The sequence below is a fragment of the Euprymna scolopes genome, chromosome 8, assembly GCF_053919585.1.
Source record: "Euprymna scolopes isolate OS-2025 chromosome 8, ASM5391958v1, whole genome shotgun sequence".
Classification (NCBI taxonomy): Eukaryota; Metazoa; Mollusca; class Cephalopoda; order Sepiida; family Sepiolidae; genus Euprymna; species Euprymna scolopes.
The window spans coordinates 90944771-90964368 of record NC_136489.1 but is presented as its reverse complement, the minus strand read 5'-3'; the positions used below and the strand labels follow the sequence as shown (position 1 = coordinate 90964368).

At 31.9% G+C, this 19598-nt stretch overlaps 1 long non-coding RNA gene across 1 annotated transcript in view; it reads right to left on the bottom strand.

The window, feature by feature from the left end:
• Window positions 1-374: 374 nt before the first annotated feature.
• Window positions 375-19598, bottom strand: part of LOC145284055 (uncharacterized) — a 398505-nt gene continuing 379281 nt past the window's right edge. Inside the window, exon 3 of the long non-coding RNA XR_013868792.1 lies at window positions 375-574. This is a non-coding gene — a long non-coding RNA (uncharacterized LOC145284055). The remainder of the gene's footprint in view (window positions 575-19598) is intronic.

The following is a 19598-nucleotide window of genomic DNA, read 5'->3' as shown; positions in this document are numbered from 1 at the left end:
AGTGTCAAACTTCGAAATTCCTTACTTTGATATAAAAGTTCTTGAGTTCGATAAAATACCCCTGAAGAAGGTCGAAGATTACATCGGCATAAAAGGTTGGGCGAATGACACCCAAGAAAAAAAATAGTCGTACGAATAATTCAAGAAGTATATTATTACAATGATATGATTCTTTAATAATAGTAAGCACAATAGTCATAATAAAATAATATTGATAACAACAACAACAACAACAACAACAACAATAATAATAACAACAATAATAATAATAATAATAATAATAATAATAATAATAATAATAATAATAATAATACTAATTAGCAGAACCCGTGAAAATTCAACGGCAGTTCAAAATTAAAACACAAACACATCGATAAGAAACATCTTATCATATAATCAAACAATTACATTAACGGTGGACCATGCACCATTAAAAACTTAATTTAATCACGAAGCCCAGGATCTCCAGTCCTGGTATCTCTGCTGAGAAATGCATCAATTTGATGAACTGTTGTGATCTTATCCTCATCTCGAAACATTATGCTTATGTGGCAGTGTGGTAGCCCTCTTTTTTCTGCAATATATAAACATAAACATTTACAAATAGAATTTCTAATACATGTCTGTCTTTACTGTCTTTCAGAAGTTCAGCTAGATGTGCATAATACACACTTAATATTAAGTAAGGTCGATCTATGTATGTTTATTATTTAAGGACATCGCGAGAAACATTCGTCTAGCTAAAAACATCATCAATAATTTCCCCCACTCTTTATCTGTGGCTAAACGTAAACGTAGATTCCATGAACAAAGCTGCTTTTATAGAACTGCACACCTGTGGAAATCTATTCTCTTTATCTGTTTCCAGCTGACTACAATATGGTTGTCTTCAAGTCAAGTGTAAACAATTCTTGATAAGCTGTTTCGCTGAAGTAATCCAATTTACCAAATTTACACTTCTAAAGATTACTATGATAATTTGGCTAATCTACACTTTTGTACTCTTATCCTCGAGTGGCCTCTTGGCCTTCATAAGTGGGGGTTCTTTTGTAAAAAAAAGAAGAAGTAAAATTACACGTGTATGTAAAAAATAGGTCCGGTTTTCCATATTTACAAAAAACTGCTTTGTACTAATTGTTTTGAAATAATTTCAACATAACATGCAAGTAGATAATATAGTCTTCACTTGAAATGCGCAGTTTTAAAAGAATGCTAATCAATAAAAGCACCCCATCATTTTACTTATTTCAAAACAGGTAAGAGAGAGAGAGAGAGAAAGAGAGAGAGAGAGCTGCTTCAAGTAACTTTTAACTTTTCTACAATAGTCGTCCTATTAAGGTTTGGTTAGATTATAGACTAACTTACTTTTTATAGATCGCCTAGCGGAAGATATATATATATATATATATATATATATATATATATATATATATATATATATATTTATATATATATATATATATATATATATACAAGATAAAATTCTTGAAGTTGAAAAAAAATTTCAAATTTTTAAAACAAACCTTTTAACCTGTAAGAAAGGTATAACAATTTTAATTATTCGACAAGGAGTACAAAGATATATATATATATATATATATATATATATATATATATATATATATATATATATATATATATATATATATATACAAGATAAAATTATATATATATAAATTTATAAAATATATATGGCGATTAAGCTACACTGAATATTCTGCGTTTCATCCAACTATAGGATTCGTCAGGCTTATGCGCATAAGCCTGACGAATCCTATAGTTGGATGAAACGCAGAATATTCAGTGTAGCTTAATCGCCATATATATTTTATAAATTACTAACTAGCTCTACCTACGTATTTAACACTTTTGAAGTAAATACTTAAAGTTTACGCATAAATCTATACTTTCGTATATTAAATTTATGTGAATAAATGAAGTAGTTATATATATATATATATATATATATATATATATAGAGAGAGAGAGAGAGAGAGAGGGGGGAGAAGAGTGATATCAAAATATTCCCTTATGAAAGGAAATTTATGATCGAGACTATTTACAATTTAGCGGCACACGTCATTCTCAAATATAGTGACTAAACTCAAATATACAGGAATTGATGTATTAAAGCGAAAATATGTTATGATTTAAGGATGAAAGGATAGGAAACATGATTATTTTATAAAAAATAAGTTCGCATTAGTATAGAATACTATAATGTGCGAACGACGAAATGGACAAAGCTAAATCACTATTATAATGCAAATTATTATTATTATTATTATTATTATTATTATAAGTAGTAGTAGTAGTAGTAGCAGTAGTAGTAGTATAGTTGGGTTGATCTTCTATATTTAAAAGTATGCACTTATTTTTACTTCTATTGTATGTTTGTTCCTATTTACAATGTCTCCCCACGAGCCAGAGTTAGACACCAGGGTCGTTTTTTAACGTGGAGAAAAGGAACAAAAATAAAAATTGTCTCAGTCGTGAAGGATTTCTCTTCCACTGACAGAGAACAAGAAATTGAAGTGCAGCATCTGAAGAACAGATACTACACTTTGATCTTGATCCCCATGTTCTTTTATCTGTTTTTTTCACACTTTTTTGTATGTTCTAGTTTATACAAAGCGAGTCAATATTATTATTATTATTATTATTATTAATAATAATAATAATAATAATAATAATAATAATAATAATAATAATAATAACAACAACACCAACCACGACACCTTAGTTCCCGTTAGATCAGCGAGATCAATCAAAAGTGGGCCTGACCAGTAACAAATTGGTGACCATTGAAGAATACTAGGCGCTGTATGTATTTAGGTATGAAGATATGAATAATAGCTCAGGAAACCGAATGCTATCGCCTGTCACAGTTTCATATCACCCTTGAGACAGATATAACACGGGATGTCCCCCCCCTCTGATAATTTAGCGGCCTACCATACAAGTGGTAGATGAAGTTCCTTAACCCTAATAAACGCAATAAATTTATGAAAAAGAGGTTATTTAAAATGAAACACATCCGATGGACGAGCTTTGTAAGTGATGTTGTCATAAATAAACTATGCTCTTCTTATGTGCTATACGCTATCCTGGTAGTAGTAAGGCTTAGTAAACTGCCAAAGGTATGCTATTGTAAGTGTGCATTCTTGTCGAATCGGAAATAGCAAAATATTATTAACACTACTAATACTAATAAGAATAAGAATAATACAATAAAAACATACATAATAATGAAAACAATAATAATAATTATTATTATGATAAAGAACATAATAACAATAATAATGAGAATAATAAAATGAAAATAACGTAAATGATAATGATTACAATAATTATGACAAAACTAATGACAATAATAAAAATGATAATACAATAAATATGATAGCAATAATAATAATAATTATTATTATAAAAGAAAACATTATAGTAGTGAAAATAAGCAAATAATAAAGAAAATCATAAAACTCACAATAACAAAAATACTACTAACTAATAATTCATAGGACGATCACTAAACTTTTTGCACAATGTATGATCAGCTATTAACCATTAAAAAGAACAAAAAGGATACAAACAATGCCCCAACTTTCCAATATTCTACACTTCTTTTGATAACCGTTACAAATCAAATTATTTTATTCGACCGACTGCTTACCATTGTTTTCTCGACGCAAATAACTTTTTATACTTTTTTGTTCGTCTATTTCTTCTTCATATTATATTAGCGATAAATTTAGTTTCAATTGCAACATGGTCTGTTTGTAAAAATATACAAGTCTTAGTTTATTCTAAGCGATCGGGTATATTTATTAAAACAGCTATATTAGCTATAGAGGCTTATAGCATTTTGTATTGAAATTTTCTTTCGTATCAATTAAAAGAACAGACAAAAGATTTGTGTTCTATTTTGAATACTTGCTTTTGCAGTAGTTGCTATGTGGTCTGTGCTTTTTCATTACTATTGACTATGTCATATAAACAACTCCAAAGTGCGAGTAGTAAATGATAGGTTCCTGACAGTTTCATTATATTTGCGATTGATTTTCGCAAAAGTAATGTCCTATATCCTGTAGACGATTAATAGGAGCATCGCCAAAACGTGACAAAGAATAAAAGTTTCATGGTACGAATTAAAAAGGTGTAAACTTGTAAAGTGGGGAGTGGGTAGAGTTTTAGTAAGTGTATGGATTTATTTTCTACTAATGATCTTGGCGATAAGCACATAAAATAACAATATGATCCCACTCTGTTCGATACGTTGTTGAATTGCCGTGATTTATTTTTTGAATTAGAATTACTATGCTTTTCAGGGAATTAATTTATTGGATATTGAATTAGTTCTAATGATATAAAATGGACACTGAATTAGTGGATCTTTCTTTTCAAAATATATGGTTACCTTAATTGTGAAAATTAATTTGGACCTTATTTTAATGATATCGCTACATAAATTTCGATGAAACTATGCATCTTGTACTCTTCTGCGTGCTGGAGGGAAATATTGTTCCATGAGAGGTGTCTGAAACACGAACGCACAAAAAATGGATGGCAGAACGATATCAATCATTCTAAAATCTATATTTTATTAATGTAAATATTTTCCCGTCATCGTCAAATAGGTTATATAATTTAAGAGAAAGTACACAAGAACAGTGACACGCTGCCGATGAAGACGCTCACAAAGCTACAGGATGTAGTTAAACTAAATAGTATTGACATCAATACAACTACATTCATTGGATCAATTCGAGTGAAGTGGTTTTGGTGACTTTGCCAAGAGAAGCTCAGCACATGTTTATATAACATAGACATTGAAGATCAGTCTACCGTGCAAGCTTTTAATGATGTATTTAGACAGGTTATTGACGACGTAGTTTGCGTTCGGAAGGGAAGTGTTTATAAAATTTCTAGCTTTCAGTTGAGGTAAAATTAATTTTTTGCGCAATATAACGTACTACTTACTAGAGAAAAGTGTGATCATTGAGTCGAAACTTTTGTTAGGCTCTTATTTGAGACAGCATGTGTCATGAATAACTATTTATAATAGTGTTGCCACTGAGGATCATCAGAGTTATACAAATCCCTAGGAGAAAGAGATTTCATCATTTCTTTGCATCCAGTTGAGCAATATTAAAGACAGAAACAGAATAGTACCTGATTTGAAAAGGTTACAGTACACGTTGGCAAGTCCCTATGTATCCATACTTCATGTAAGAATGTATCAATAATTATATGTCTAGTAACATTATCAGATCCAAGCAATAACAAAATTATCCTCGAAACCTTAGTCAACCTTTTAATTTTTCAGTTATATTGTTAACTATTGCTGATCATTAGATTATGTTTTTATTTCTTACTTTCTATAGCGTAGTACTAATAATGTATTGCATGGAATTATAAATAAAATTCAAAATGTTTCCTGCAATACTCCAAAATATTTAGTTCAAATAAGTAATCATTGATGCCTCAGGTTTCCACCATGTTAAATTCGTAAACAGTTTTGTTTAATAGCCGTTAATAAATACGCATGCTTGGACACGGTTTTTAAAATTACCAATAACTTTGCCATGTTTGGCATTTCCTAGAATTGGAAGTCTTCCTTCAGTTCAGACATAATGTTGCGATTATTTTTTCAAGAGACATTGTTTTCAGAATATTTCCACAAATATAAAAACAGCTTTATGGTTCAATGAGTCTGACGCTAATTCAGGGTAACACATCCTAATCATCATTGTCTCCTCATATAATGAAATGGCGATAACCAAAGTATTGTTTGCCATTAATGATTGGAACGTAGTAAAGTTGAACATTATTTATATCACTATCAAATGAATTATATCACTATCAAATTTGAATAGCAAAACAGGTATTAGATTTTATTAATGACTAGCTGTACCCTGCCACGCGTTGCTGGTGCTCAATTTTTTGTAATGGAAAAATCTAATAAAAAGAGAAAATGCACATTTCTTATATTGTTAGTACAGCAATTCACTCCAAAAGTGTAAAAAAATACAAAAATGGGGAAAAATGGTACTCTTGCAGAATCTGACCAGGATCCTTAGGAGTTTCCATCGATCATGGCTTGGGCTCGACCAGCAGTCAATGGATTAAATCGAACGTTGCTAAAATGTTGGAATGGTTAATCGATTTTTTTGTGTTTTTTTGTAATAAAAAATCTTAATTTTCAATTAATATTTTGGTAAGTGGGGGTACTATACACAGATTTGAAAAGTTGTCCAAAAACAAATAAATGTAAGCAAAGGTAAGGTAAGTTACATTTCTACATAACTGGATATTTTTTTGTTTTTATTTAATGTGAAAGGTTTAATCCTCTCAGAAAAGCAAACGCTGTTTATCAATGTATTTGAACAAGTCAACTGGTCGTGGGCTCTGTTGAATATGTTAAGTTTGGGAAAATAAGTAAAAAACTAAAAAAACTACACATGACAGTGTAAGAAACTCACCGAGTATATGTTACCGTGACATAGGCTGACATATTTGGTGGATTTCTGACGGTATATTGTATATTATATTAGTTTTAACTCATTTTCTAAAACAACGTAATCAACAGTGTCCGCCGTATTTTGGTTTTCGAGTCGACTAAACGTTACATTAAATCAAACGGGTTTGTACTATTGAACACAGATCCGAAAGATTTATCGAAAAATAAATATATAACAAATGTTATCTAAGGCAAGATAAGTTACTTTTCTACCTAACTGGATAAGCCAGTTTGGTAGAAAAGTGACTTATTTTGCCTTTGATAATATGTGTTATACATTTATTTTTTGGCAACTTTTTCGAATCTACAATGTACAGCAATAAAAATTTAAAAAAAAACGCAAAAAAGTATCCAGTTAGGTAGAAACGTAACATATCCCGCCTTTGAGGTCCACCTACACAATTTGTTTTAAAATTACTACTTTTAAACGTTTTCAACGATGCTGAATAAGAAAATCTTATTTAAGTTTGCAGAGGAAAGTAGTTTTCGAGATATAAAGACCTGTGCTATGCACTATAATTCACTGGCGGCTATGAATAAACACCTCCAATCTCCCAATAAGAACGGCTTTTAAAATAAATAACGCCTACCCACCCATGTTAAAAATTGTGGAGGTGGACCTAAAGTAAAAATATACCTTTTTTAAAAATAAATTGTTAGGTCAATGCACAATGCTATTGTGTACAACGGTTTTAATAAAGGAAAAGCATTCATATTTTCTTATAGAAAAACAACTCCGACAAAAAAAGCGTACTTTCAAGTTTTATCGACAAAAACAAAAACAAAACATTTTTTTACTTATGCTTTATTTCTTAAATATAACAAATCCTGTTTTACGAACGAACGTAAATTTCACAGTGTCTGTTTTTTTTGTATTTTGTTACATTAGGCCACCCCCTTACGATTTGTTTTGAAATTACTACTCTTAGAGGTTTTCGACAATAATGAATAAGAAATGCATATTTACAATTTCCAGAGGCAAGTAGTTTTCGAGATATAAAGATCTGTGCTATGCACAATAATTCACTGGCGGGCATGAATAAACACCCCAACCTCCCAATATTAAGAACGCCTTTAGAAATGAAAACCGACAATCTCCCCATGTTAAGAACAGCTTTAGGAATAAACACATGCAATATTCCTATGTTAAGAATGGCTTTGAGAATAAACATCCTTAACCTCCCCATGTAAAAAACGGCTTTTGGAATAAATACCTCCACCCTACCCATGTTAAGAACGGCTTGCAGAATAAACAACTCCTACACACCCATGTTAAAAATTGTGGATGTGGAGCTAAAGAAAAATTTTATTTATTTATTTTAATAAATTTTTAGTTTAAAGCACAACGCTACCACGGTTTCAATAAAAGAAAAGCATTCATATTTTCTTATATAGAAACAACTCGGGGAAAAAGCGTACTTTCTAGTTTGTTAAAATAAGGGGGTTGTATTACTGTACACATAGATTCGAAAAAGTTGTCAAAAACAAATATATAACAAATAAATATTATCAAAGACAAGATAAGTTAATTTACAACCTAACTGGATAATTTTTTATGTTTTTATTTAAATTAAAATGTTTATTCAGCTCGAAAAACAACCAGTGTTTACCGATCCTTTGGAAAAGTCAAAATGGCGCCGAACTCTCTACTAAACACGGTAAGTTTTGGAAAATAAGCTAAAAATAAAAAAAAATCTATACCAAATACTGTTAAAAACCCACCGAATATATGTCAGCGTATGTCACGGTAACACATATTGCGTTAGTTTCTAAAAGTATTTTGTATATTTTTATTTTAAACTAATTTTCCCAAACGTACGGTGTTCAGCAGAGTGTTAGGCGCCATTTTGAATTTTCTAACACATCAGTAAACACTGTATGTTTGCCGAACTGAATAAAATTGTTACATTAAATAAAAGCACTAAAAAATTATGCAGTTGGATAGAAAGGTAGCTTATCTTGCTTTTGATAACATTTATTTGTTATGTATTTGTTTTTTGACAACGTTTTCGAATCTAAAGAAATCTAAAAAAAAAACAATTTTTTACTGATGCTTTACTTCTTAAATGTAGCAACAATTGTTAGTTTAAAGCACAATGCTAATGTGTAACACGGTTTTAATAAAGGAAAGTATTCATAAAGCATCTCGGAAAAAAATTGTACTTTCAAGTTTGTTAAAATAAGTTGTATCGAAAAAAACAAAAGCTTTTTTTTAATTATGCTTTATTTCTTAAATGTATCAATTTGTGTTTTATGCTTTTAACAATTGTTAAAAAAAAGTGTTGCTTTATACGCACGTATTGTCATAATCGTTATTTTTTGTCATTTCAAAATGGTATAATTTTATAGTAAGGACCGCCACAATGAATTTAAATTTAAAAGATAGGAAATGTTTTTTTATACTTATCGATAAAACAGATAATGAAATATTGTAATTAGGAAGTCATCAACTGGTGGATCGCTCATTTCTACCGGAAATAAAATGGCGAAAATAGTTCCGCATTACGAAAAATATTTTTATTTTATTCAATATTAATTTCTGTGTTACTATTTCAACGATTAAAAAAAAGTGTGTTAAACTTAAATTCGCATTTAATATTAATGTCTGTGTTACTATTTTAACGATTTAAAAAATGTGTGTTGTAGTCGGAATCGTTATTTTTCGTCATCTTTCCCCCAAAGAATAAAAGTTTTTGTTTTTAAATAAGATAATATTCACTTTTTAATATTTAAAAACACAGTTAGATGATAAAGATTCACTGTTATAAAATTCCACAGGAAACAGGATTGCAAATTTCTAGTTTATCGATTTTGAATAAACCAGACGTTCTATTTTTATAAATATAGATTACATTATTGGCAATTTGGTGTACTAACGCGTTATATGGGATGTAGATAAGGGCCATTTCTTGCATGTATCCCTGTAGCTATACCCGTGACTAAAGTATTAAACGTACGTGGTGGTATATAGAGTGAAGCAGAAATAACAAGTGTTTTTGAAATTGCTATCATTGGGGGTTGGACACACAATGTTGGAAACGTGGACAGAAAAGTCTTGCGTCAGCACATTTTTTCTCTCTCAAGGGTCCCGTAGACATTCTTTGGACCACGCCAGAAAAACTGGTATCTTGCTGAAAACCTGAAACGAATATTTTGGTAATTTTCCAATTTTTACAGGTTAGGACACTTATTAATTGATTCAGCATATACAAGGTGTTTCCATTATTATGTCCAAACACGGTAATAACAATATATAAAAAAACTGTTATTTCTTGTCCACTCACTTTGACACTTGGCATTATACTTACTTACCGTAGTATTAAAATGTTATGTAAGGATTTATATACTATTCTGAGTTTCGATTATAAGCATACATAGATCACATCATTATCATAGTCAAATCCCCTCCCCTAAAATGCTATACGTTCTATAATGAAAAATGTACATTTAAACAAAGTCGTCAAGAGAATGTCTGCATTACGTTAAAAAAAGTTCTAGACATTTGTCTTATTACACGGACACATGCGAATGAACAGATAATGATGTTTTCATAAAAGTAAAATTTATGATATATGATTTCTGACTTGGTTTTGTGACGTGATTGAATTCTGTTTTTAGCAAGAGAAATTGAAGGCTGAGATAAAAACGTATTATTATCTGACGTTGAAAACATGATAACATTTAGATGGAAATGATAAATGTCAACAAAACATACAAAGTGACCTTTCGGGATGAGTCCGACTTACTCGAAAGAAAACAACAATATACATTTGTAAGATGACTACGTACGGCCAAACAAGCGTACCAGACGAAAGGGCAGACTAAGTAAAATGAAACATGTTCTCTACTAAAAATATTATTTCTAATTTGAGCGTGACAGACAAACAAGTGAATCTAAGAATGAGGTGAAGTATGAATAGAACGTCTTAGAGATATATGTGGCTATATTTAAAACACTTACCTATATTCATCCCTATTCATAAATTTCACCACCCTCTTTAAAGACAAAACTCATATGTAGAACTCCAGCGTGAGAGAATCAAATACAGTTGAAATAACCTAAGAAAAACTGACAGCCGCACACAGAGAGCCATTTTTATAAGTATTGTTGAAAGATCTAATAAATTATGTACTTAAGCATGTTGCAACTAGGAACGTAAAAGGGGTACTATTGCGAGTCGTATCTAATAGAGAATTGTGGGAAGTTGAGTTTCAATACATTTGTCCAGATTACATTTAAACCTCTAGAGTTCAGGAACGCAGGAAGCAGGTAGGAAATTTCAAAGTCTAGCACTCCGATGGAGGAAGCTCTTAGATTAAAAGTCTTTTCGGCATCGAGCACACTCAAGAGGTAAAAGGTGAGATTTTGCTGCTTTTCGGATCAGCTTATATATATATATATATATATATATATATATATATATATCGCGAGGAGTACAATCGCTGTGTTCATTAGAACACATTCAATAAAAGTACTTGTAAAAAAACACAGGGATGCAACATTTCGGCAATGAGACAAAGGTTGAAGCTTGGCCGATAGTTGGCACCTATTAGGTATGCTACTCTGTTTTGGACTCTGTCTAAGAATGAGAGACAAGCAGTAGACTTTTAGACAGCCATTATCTTCAAACAGTCTGATCTGGAAGCACGGGACTTTTAAATATGATCATTAAAAGTGTTTGTTTTTAGTTCACTTACTATGTTTTCTTTGAAAATAGATTTTTTTCTGCGAGAAATCAGCATCTATATTTTTATTAATATTATTCATTGCATGATTTTAAATACATGCTAGCTTGAAACAGCTGTAAGCAACAAAGAAATCATAATGTATGGCAAATGCTTTGAGTGCTTAAATCTCACTCTATATTTTTTTTAATGTCTACCACATTTTATTCTTAAAACTTTCAATCCTTTCTCGGTCGCTTATCTTACCACCCACTACTCTCTTACGTGCCTATGTCATCATCATTACTACCTTATAATTGTTCTTCCCTTAAGTCTCCAATCTCTCTTTTCTTGGTTTCCCCTATTTCGTTCGTCATTCTCCTTGTGGTTTCTTCTTATTTAAGTTGGTTGAATTTGTAGTATATATTAAGATAGCCTGATATGGGTTGTTGGTATTCACTATTATGGTATTTTCAGTTGCGAATCATCTATTTTATTTGTTTATCGACAATTTAATAAGTTATAATATGTTATTTATAAATACTTATGTTACATTTTTTAATTCAATGAAGAATGTTTTTGAAGTGGGTATTGGTTTTGTACAGTTTTTATGTGTTTAATAATTGCTACATTACAGAGCGTAAGGACTTTTCCATTGAAATTTTGTAGCGAATGGGTCATTCGCCATTGCAATTAAAAAGATAATGTAAGATAGCCGGTTTTTATAAGCATAAGTGTTAAACATATCAAAAATTTAAAAAATAAAGGAATGTTTCTTATATAACAGAGTATTTTAGAACATGTTCTGAAGTTTCTGTACTGGCGTACGTAAACAGGAAGGGTTTTATGCTTATGAAATGTTTATTTTCTAAGTTTGCAATATAAAATTTGCTAGTAATCGGTTCAAAACAAGACCCATTGGAACCTTGCCAGTTTGAGTTTAAATGTTCATTCTAAAAGTCATAATAATGTACTACAAGAGTGTAAATTAATAATAATATTTTTGTCTTTTTATTATGTTCAAATTAAGAAAGAGGAAAGTTATATTTGTAATGCTTATATGAAGTGTTTCTATTTGATTAATGAATACGCTTTCTACAAGGGGAGAAGTGAGTGTGTTATCCATTGTGTAGGTTTTGTATTAGTTACTGTGTTGAAATAATAGTATATTAACTAGAATGACAGGTTTCCTCTCAGTTTTTGTTAAGGGGTGTATTGGACTAACATTTTAAGTTATGATAGGTTAGAGAGAGAGCAATTAATCTGATTTATTTAAAATCTTTTGCAGGAATAAGAATGTTTGCAATAATTAATTTGGGAAAGAAATTGGTAATTATCGATTTATGTGCTATTGACTATTATAGGCAAGTTTACTTGTTTCTTTATATATATAAGTAGGATTATTATTTCTTCTTTTATATACTTTGGTGGTAATTAAATTTTATTAAGGTTTAGTGATATATATATATATATATATATATATATATATATATATATATATATGTACAGGGTGGGCCAAAATAAGGGTCCTATCTTTAAATATAATCATATATATATATAGGACCCTTATTTTGGCCCACTCTGTATATATATATATATATATATATATATATGTGTGTGTGTGTGTGTATTTAGCAAGCAGGTCGACGATAATTGTGTTTACCGTATTAATATATATGTATGTGTGTATGTGTTTGTATTATGTATTCAAATGCAGTTCCGATATGTTCCTATCTATCTTAAGCATAATCGCCATAACTATCTATCGATCTATCACAGTATTTATATTTACAGATCGATCAATTTCTAACGTTACTCACGTTTAAACCCGAGACCAACACATTGTATGCAGTCTACGTCAAAAGTAACGCAGGAAAAGTAATAATTCTAAACCTTTTATTGTAACAACGACATTTAATACCGGATATTTTCCCGAATAAGCAGTGATTGTCCTCCTTCTCTTTGACCCCTGTCCTCTCTTTTTATAATCTTGTTCTTTGACACACGAATCGGCATTTGCACACGCGAGTCCGCCCTCTGTTACATATGGACCTATTAATGAATCTATCATTTTTAATATGCCCATATCTAATAGTGTGTGTGTGTGCGTGTGTGTGTGCATGTGTGTGTGCGTGTGTGCGTGTGTGTGTGTGTGTCCATCTTTCTATTAAGTTGAAATCAACACGAAAGTTTTAAAATCTTATATTTATCATTTAAAACACGCAGAAAACTCGAATAACACTAAACGAACATTTAAACATTTGGTAAAAACGTTATAATTGGAATCATTTATTTGTAGATTATTAAATTTTGCATTTCTTACAAATTATGTCTTGAATAATTAATTTTGAAATCTAGAAAACTAATTAAATTGTGAATTCTGAATAGGCGGATGAATTGAAAAACAAATATTGAAACCAGACTTATAAAAAATAAGAACGCCATCTTGAAATATTGGCAGCTATAACATTATTTTGCGTTAATCAATGCGTTTACAAACTGTTTGTTTATCAGAAAATATTTCTAGTCGGACATAATTTTTATGAAATTATTTTTTAGAAAAGTATAATTGAAAATCTACTCATGCTTACATGTGTTGCCTTGAATTAACCCAGGAAATAATAAAAAAAGTATGTTAGTGCAATGTAATTCTTTGACATATAAATCAATTTATAATATGAGGTAAAGTAATAAAAAGTAAACATTTAGCTCGGTGTTGCTACTCTACTAAGGAAAGTAGAAAGTTAGCCCATGGCTTATTTTCGGCAGAACATAACTCTTGCAACCCTACTGGTGCCCTTTAGTCCTAACATTTCATAATCATTGTGTCCCACAAAGGAAAAATATTATTTTCTGGGCCAGAATCTATTCTTATCGTTGTATAGTTTTTTTCAAGTTGAAGTAATATTTTTTGATATTTCATCAAGTGTCTTCCTGCCTTGGGAAATTTCCTATATATGTTAGAAAGATCCGATTATCTGATATGCTTTTTCACTCGGAAGTCACCACTTATCAAGTTCCAAAAGCCACTCGAGGTGAATAAATATAAGCTAGTTGTATAGTAATCGTTGATGGAGTAAATTGGGTAGACTTTGTATTACTTATAGAGACAGCTCAATAAGGACTTATTTGCATTTGATCTGGAGGCTACGGTGTTGTATTCAAGCAAGTAGCAAACCAGCGGAACAGTGTTCCTCAGGCGAGCAGTCCTGTGAAAAAAACCTTTGTTCATGGAACTTGTATTTAGATTTAGGCACTAGTGAAATCGTTTAGACTGGTTATAGTAGAGTTTTTCTGAAAATTTGGCGAGGAGGGACCATAGACTGCAGCTCAGTCGAGTATTTGACATGAAAATAACGATAGAACACAAACAGGCTCGCAAAGACTCTTCGTTGAGAAAGAGGTTGCAGGGAAAAGAAAAAGGCATCACTTACTAGGTTTTAAAGCTGGTTTAGAACTCTGTCAAAGTATGATACAGCACACGGAGCAGCTACTGCTCAGATGTGTCAACTGTACTCTATTTTAGGGCGTGTTTGACTCTAATACCGAAAAGTGATGGAGTAATCTATATATTTCTCAGACGATCTTGTTAACAGCTTTAATGTCTGTGTTCCATTTAAGATTAGAAGTGAAGGTCAGGTCGATAAGGTTGCCAAGACACGGCGCTTCCCCCAAAACGTATACCATTTATTTCAAATGTCTTATGATAAGAGATCAGAGCGATTATGATGAAAGGAGAGAAGCTTGGTTTTTGATGCATTACAATTTACTAGCCATCTTTCCCCCCTTGCTCCACGCTCACGAGCTGAGAAGAGAGAGAATCAGAAAGATCTTCGTCATTGCTGGTTTTGAAGTGTTGTCATAGATTGTGTCTGTATAAATGTCGACGAATGATCTACGAATGTGATTTCGAAGAACTTTGGTGAAGATCAGGGAGAGAGTTGGACCAAGGGTAAAACCCTGAAGGATGGCAGCTTTACTACTCAGGGTTTTTATTTCCTCCCATCAACAACTACTCTTATAAGCCTATAACAAAGAAAGGATTTAATAACTGAGAGGACCTTCTCAGCTATTCAATAGCTGGACATTTTTCAGAACTTTATGCCATACTCTATCAAAAGTCATTGATATGTCAAGAGCTATTGCTCTAGAAACGATGCCCTGTCGAGAGATCCACTAATCCTGTGTGATATAACACTTAGTACATTAGCTGTAAATCTGCTTGAATGGAGACCAAATTGCATGCATGTTGATCACTTCTCTGTTTATCACAGATCCCAGCAATTTACACATTATGTACAAGAGACTGATTGACCTGTACTGAGAGGGGGATGATCGTTCTCCGGATTTTTTAAGTACAGACTGATGAAGTTTTCTAGGGTGTAGGCAAGCATTGCTTTTAGGGCAATGTTGAAACAGGGTTGTAAGTATGGGAGCTAGTTCTGGTTAAAGCTATTTGGACACAGTGACTGAAATGCCGTTGGGATCAGCTGCTTCACGAGAACCAACTTTTTCGATAAGCTTAACTACATCACTTACAGATTTTTGAATGTCGCATAATAGAAAATACAAGGTGTAGTCGGCCATGATCGTAAAAAAATAGAATTTGTTGCAAAGTTCTTGGAAAACAGGTTTTTTTTTCAGATCTTGATGAAATTACCCCAGATCCTGATAGTAAAAATAGAGAACACGTTTCTTTTCAGGACCCTGTTTATTATTCGCCTAAACTGGTGGTAAAAAAGTCACTGCTCAGCTATTTAATAGTTGACCTACTGAACATTGGAATCTCTTGCATTCTTGATAGTCTTTTACAATGGCTGCTGTTCCTAATCCACAACACGTATTGTTAGATATAGATTGGGCTGCAAATGGTTCTAGATTGCTTGATATAATGGCGAGTATGGTCCAGACTCACTGAAGATCACAGAAAGTAATTAAGTCATGATAAGGTTTATTGCAATCAAATTTCGGATAAACGCAACAATTAGTTTAAGCGGTAGGAAAAGTCTTTGCAAAAATTAAAAGTTGCAATGATGATATTTACAAACGGAGGGGACTGAAAGTTTTGCAAGTCTTGTTCCTCACTCTCCAAGAAATATCATTTGTTTTGATAATGAGCAATACTTGCACCAATTTATGTTAAAACTTTTAGTGAGTAAGAAAGAAGGATATTGAATAATATGTGTTTGATATTTTTTCTATTTTCTTAAACTTATATTCCTGTCTCTACCAAGTGGGGTGTTGGCATAGACATGCTATTCCAGCTTACTCCAAAAGAAAAAGGTTACAGGGAATATCAAATTCGCAAGCGATTTGCAATAGCATGTATATTCCGGCCATGGGACGATGGCATACAGCCCCTAGCATTTCCAAATGAAAATCATCTGATAATGGCCAGGCACTACGTCTCTTCACTTTAGTAATCTTACGAGAACCAGTATTTCAACGCGAATGTTGCGTATAATGTTCTATTAGAAACATCTACTGATGCATTGCATTTTTTAAAGAATAATTCTTATAATACAATATAGGCGCAGTGGGAGTTATAAACAAAACTGTATTTTATGTTTAGAAATCCCCTTATTTTTAAGGGCATCTATTAAAAAACATAATTATTTTTTTTCACGAAATTATTTATATCTAACTGTTTCAACATAAGCTTGACTAAAATGTGTTTGCCATTTGTAATAACAAAAATGATTCATTGGGGATTTGAAGCCTTGTTTTTTGGAGGCCATATCTCCAAAAATAACGGACCATATTTTGTGTACCTCCTCCGGAGACAAACGTATAGATCCAAAATAGAGCAGACCAGTCTCGTTGTGAGAGCAATATGGCGAATTTCTGTCGCTGTCAAAATCGCAGCGGGAGAGTGAAATATCTGTAGTCATACTAGAGTTAAGCTTTACGTACATATGTGAACGCAGCGTAATCCCGAATCACCGTCCATACCCAGTAGGGCACGCCTTTCCCATCTTGGAAATTATAAAATGCTTTCACAGTTGTTAAAGGATGTCGACCTGTGGTGTTTATGGGAAGATTGAACGAACAGCGATGTTTATTCATCCGGAAGTGTTTCTTAAGTCCATAAATTTGTTTCGACGTTGAATGGAAAAAAGATGTAATTTTAAAAAGCGTTTCTTTTATTTTCGAACTGAAATTGTTTTCACAGACATTTCCTTGAAAAGGCATAAAGGTTTAGTTCATTTTAATTTATTTTCAAGTGATTTTAACTCTCGTGTTTGGTTTGTTTATACATCTTGTTAAAGATAAAGTAAATAACTTAAAAATCTCTTTTGTTGTCTATACACGCTAAATTTGTTTGTGTTGTTGTAATAAAGACACTACAATTCACGTGCCCCATGAAAAATAAAACTAAACCAGTTCGTCAAGTAAAGAGAACGAATCAGTTTTCTTCATAAATGCCTTCTCGTTTTCACAGAATATTATCCACTCTGGTTTATCACATGGTATAATACAATACTTATACTATTCTAAACATCGATTAGCTAGTGATGTTTATTATAGGTTCCCAAAATCAACAAAGATTAGACATTTTCTGCAATGATCTGGTCCCTGCTCATTTTGCGGTGAGTTGTTAGTTCGCTACTGTTCACCCTCACATGCCTTGCCTTCTCTCTTTAAAAAAATATTAGGTTATTGCTTATCGCTTGAGCCGCACTTACTTGGAAATGCTGATTGGACTACTCAGGCATTTTTGCAGGTAAGATTACTTCTCTGCGGGGGCGCTAGCTTCTCAATCTTACTTTCGACCTCGGTGCCACTGTTCTTGTAGTTGAAAAGATATATATTCCTTTCAATATTGGCTAGCTTTCTTTATATGTTTTGTGGATTTTTCATCATTTTACAGTTATTTATCAACTGTTATACTAATTTTTAAAGTTTATTTTTTTACTAATGTGTTAGCAAATTAGAACGTCGTTTAATGATGAGAGTTAAAAAAAACTATAGGTTGCCACTTTAATGATGACGAATAAAATAATTCGATGAAAAATGATAATATAATGGACACAAGATAATGATTTAGTACAATTACGTTGAGCTCGGTCAGTAATAGATGAGTGACCATTTCGAAATACCAGATGTGTTATATGCTCTTCACTTACCTCGCAATTATTTTAAGTCGTCCTGGACTTCTGCCTGCTAACGGAATCACGCAGTGTCGATTCACAAAAAGGGTTGTGGGGATTGTGCAACCTTTATTTCACAATTACATGCGCAGCTGCCTTTGCACAGGATATCCGTTGTCTCTCAAGATGTCCGGTGCTAATATGTTCCAGAGATAAGAATTACTTGGATATAATTTATATTACTCAAACAAAGGAAATAAGGAATATTGTTTTTTTTTTCAGTTGTAGAAGTACGAGGATTGTTTACTGTAAATGTCCAACTATAGGAAATAAAACTTTGATTTCCAGTTATGCACGTTATGTAAATAACAAGATATATCTTCACTGTTGTTTCAGGCTTCAGCTGTATCAATTACACGGAGAACAACCTGAAAGTTGAATTTAGAAGGAGCAAGGAAGTCAACCCACAATATGCTGGAAAGATGCTTATTAAATGAATACACACCCACACGCACGGAGACACACAGACACACAAGCACGCACACACATAAATATATATATATATATATATATATATATATATATATACACACATATATATATTTATATATACAGACACACACACACACACACACACACATATATATATATATAGTGCGTCATCATATGTTGCAAAAACAATAAAGTACTTGATTGTAAAAATGCGAGAGATAAAATACAAATTATGCAGGTACACACTAGTTATTGCATATTCCAAAATTTGCACCATAGTTTTTTACAAGGGTCGATCTTTACTGATTATATATGACCGACCCACATGCTACACTAAATATCTTAGAAACGGTCCCATGATGATGTGACGATTGGCCAGTCATTAGGGTCTGAGTACCAAGAGGAAAGGCATACCTGGGATGTTGGCTTCAATTATGTGGCTCCTTCATCTCCCAGGAAAACGTCTTGATTTCTGATGGCATTCAGGCTCGAACCTTCCTTGTCCTCAGGGCCGCTTCGTTCGACTTAAGACATTTATAGCAGACACAAAAAACACACAACACGGGTCGCAATATATATGAGAAATATAATTAACTATTTCTTTTATACATATCATTACACACACACACACACACACACATATATATATGTATATAATACACACATATATATATATATATATATGTGTGTGTGTGTGTGTGTGTGTAATGATATGTGGTAAAAGATTGTGATATAATAATCCTCACGTAAAATACTATTGCGAATGACTTACTAATATGCTCCCCCTGTGAATTAAATAAAAAGTGTTCGTTCAAGAACCCGTGCATATT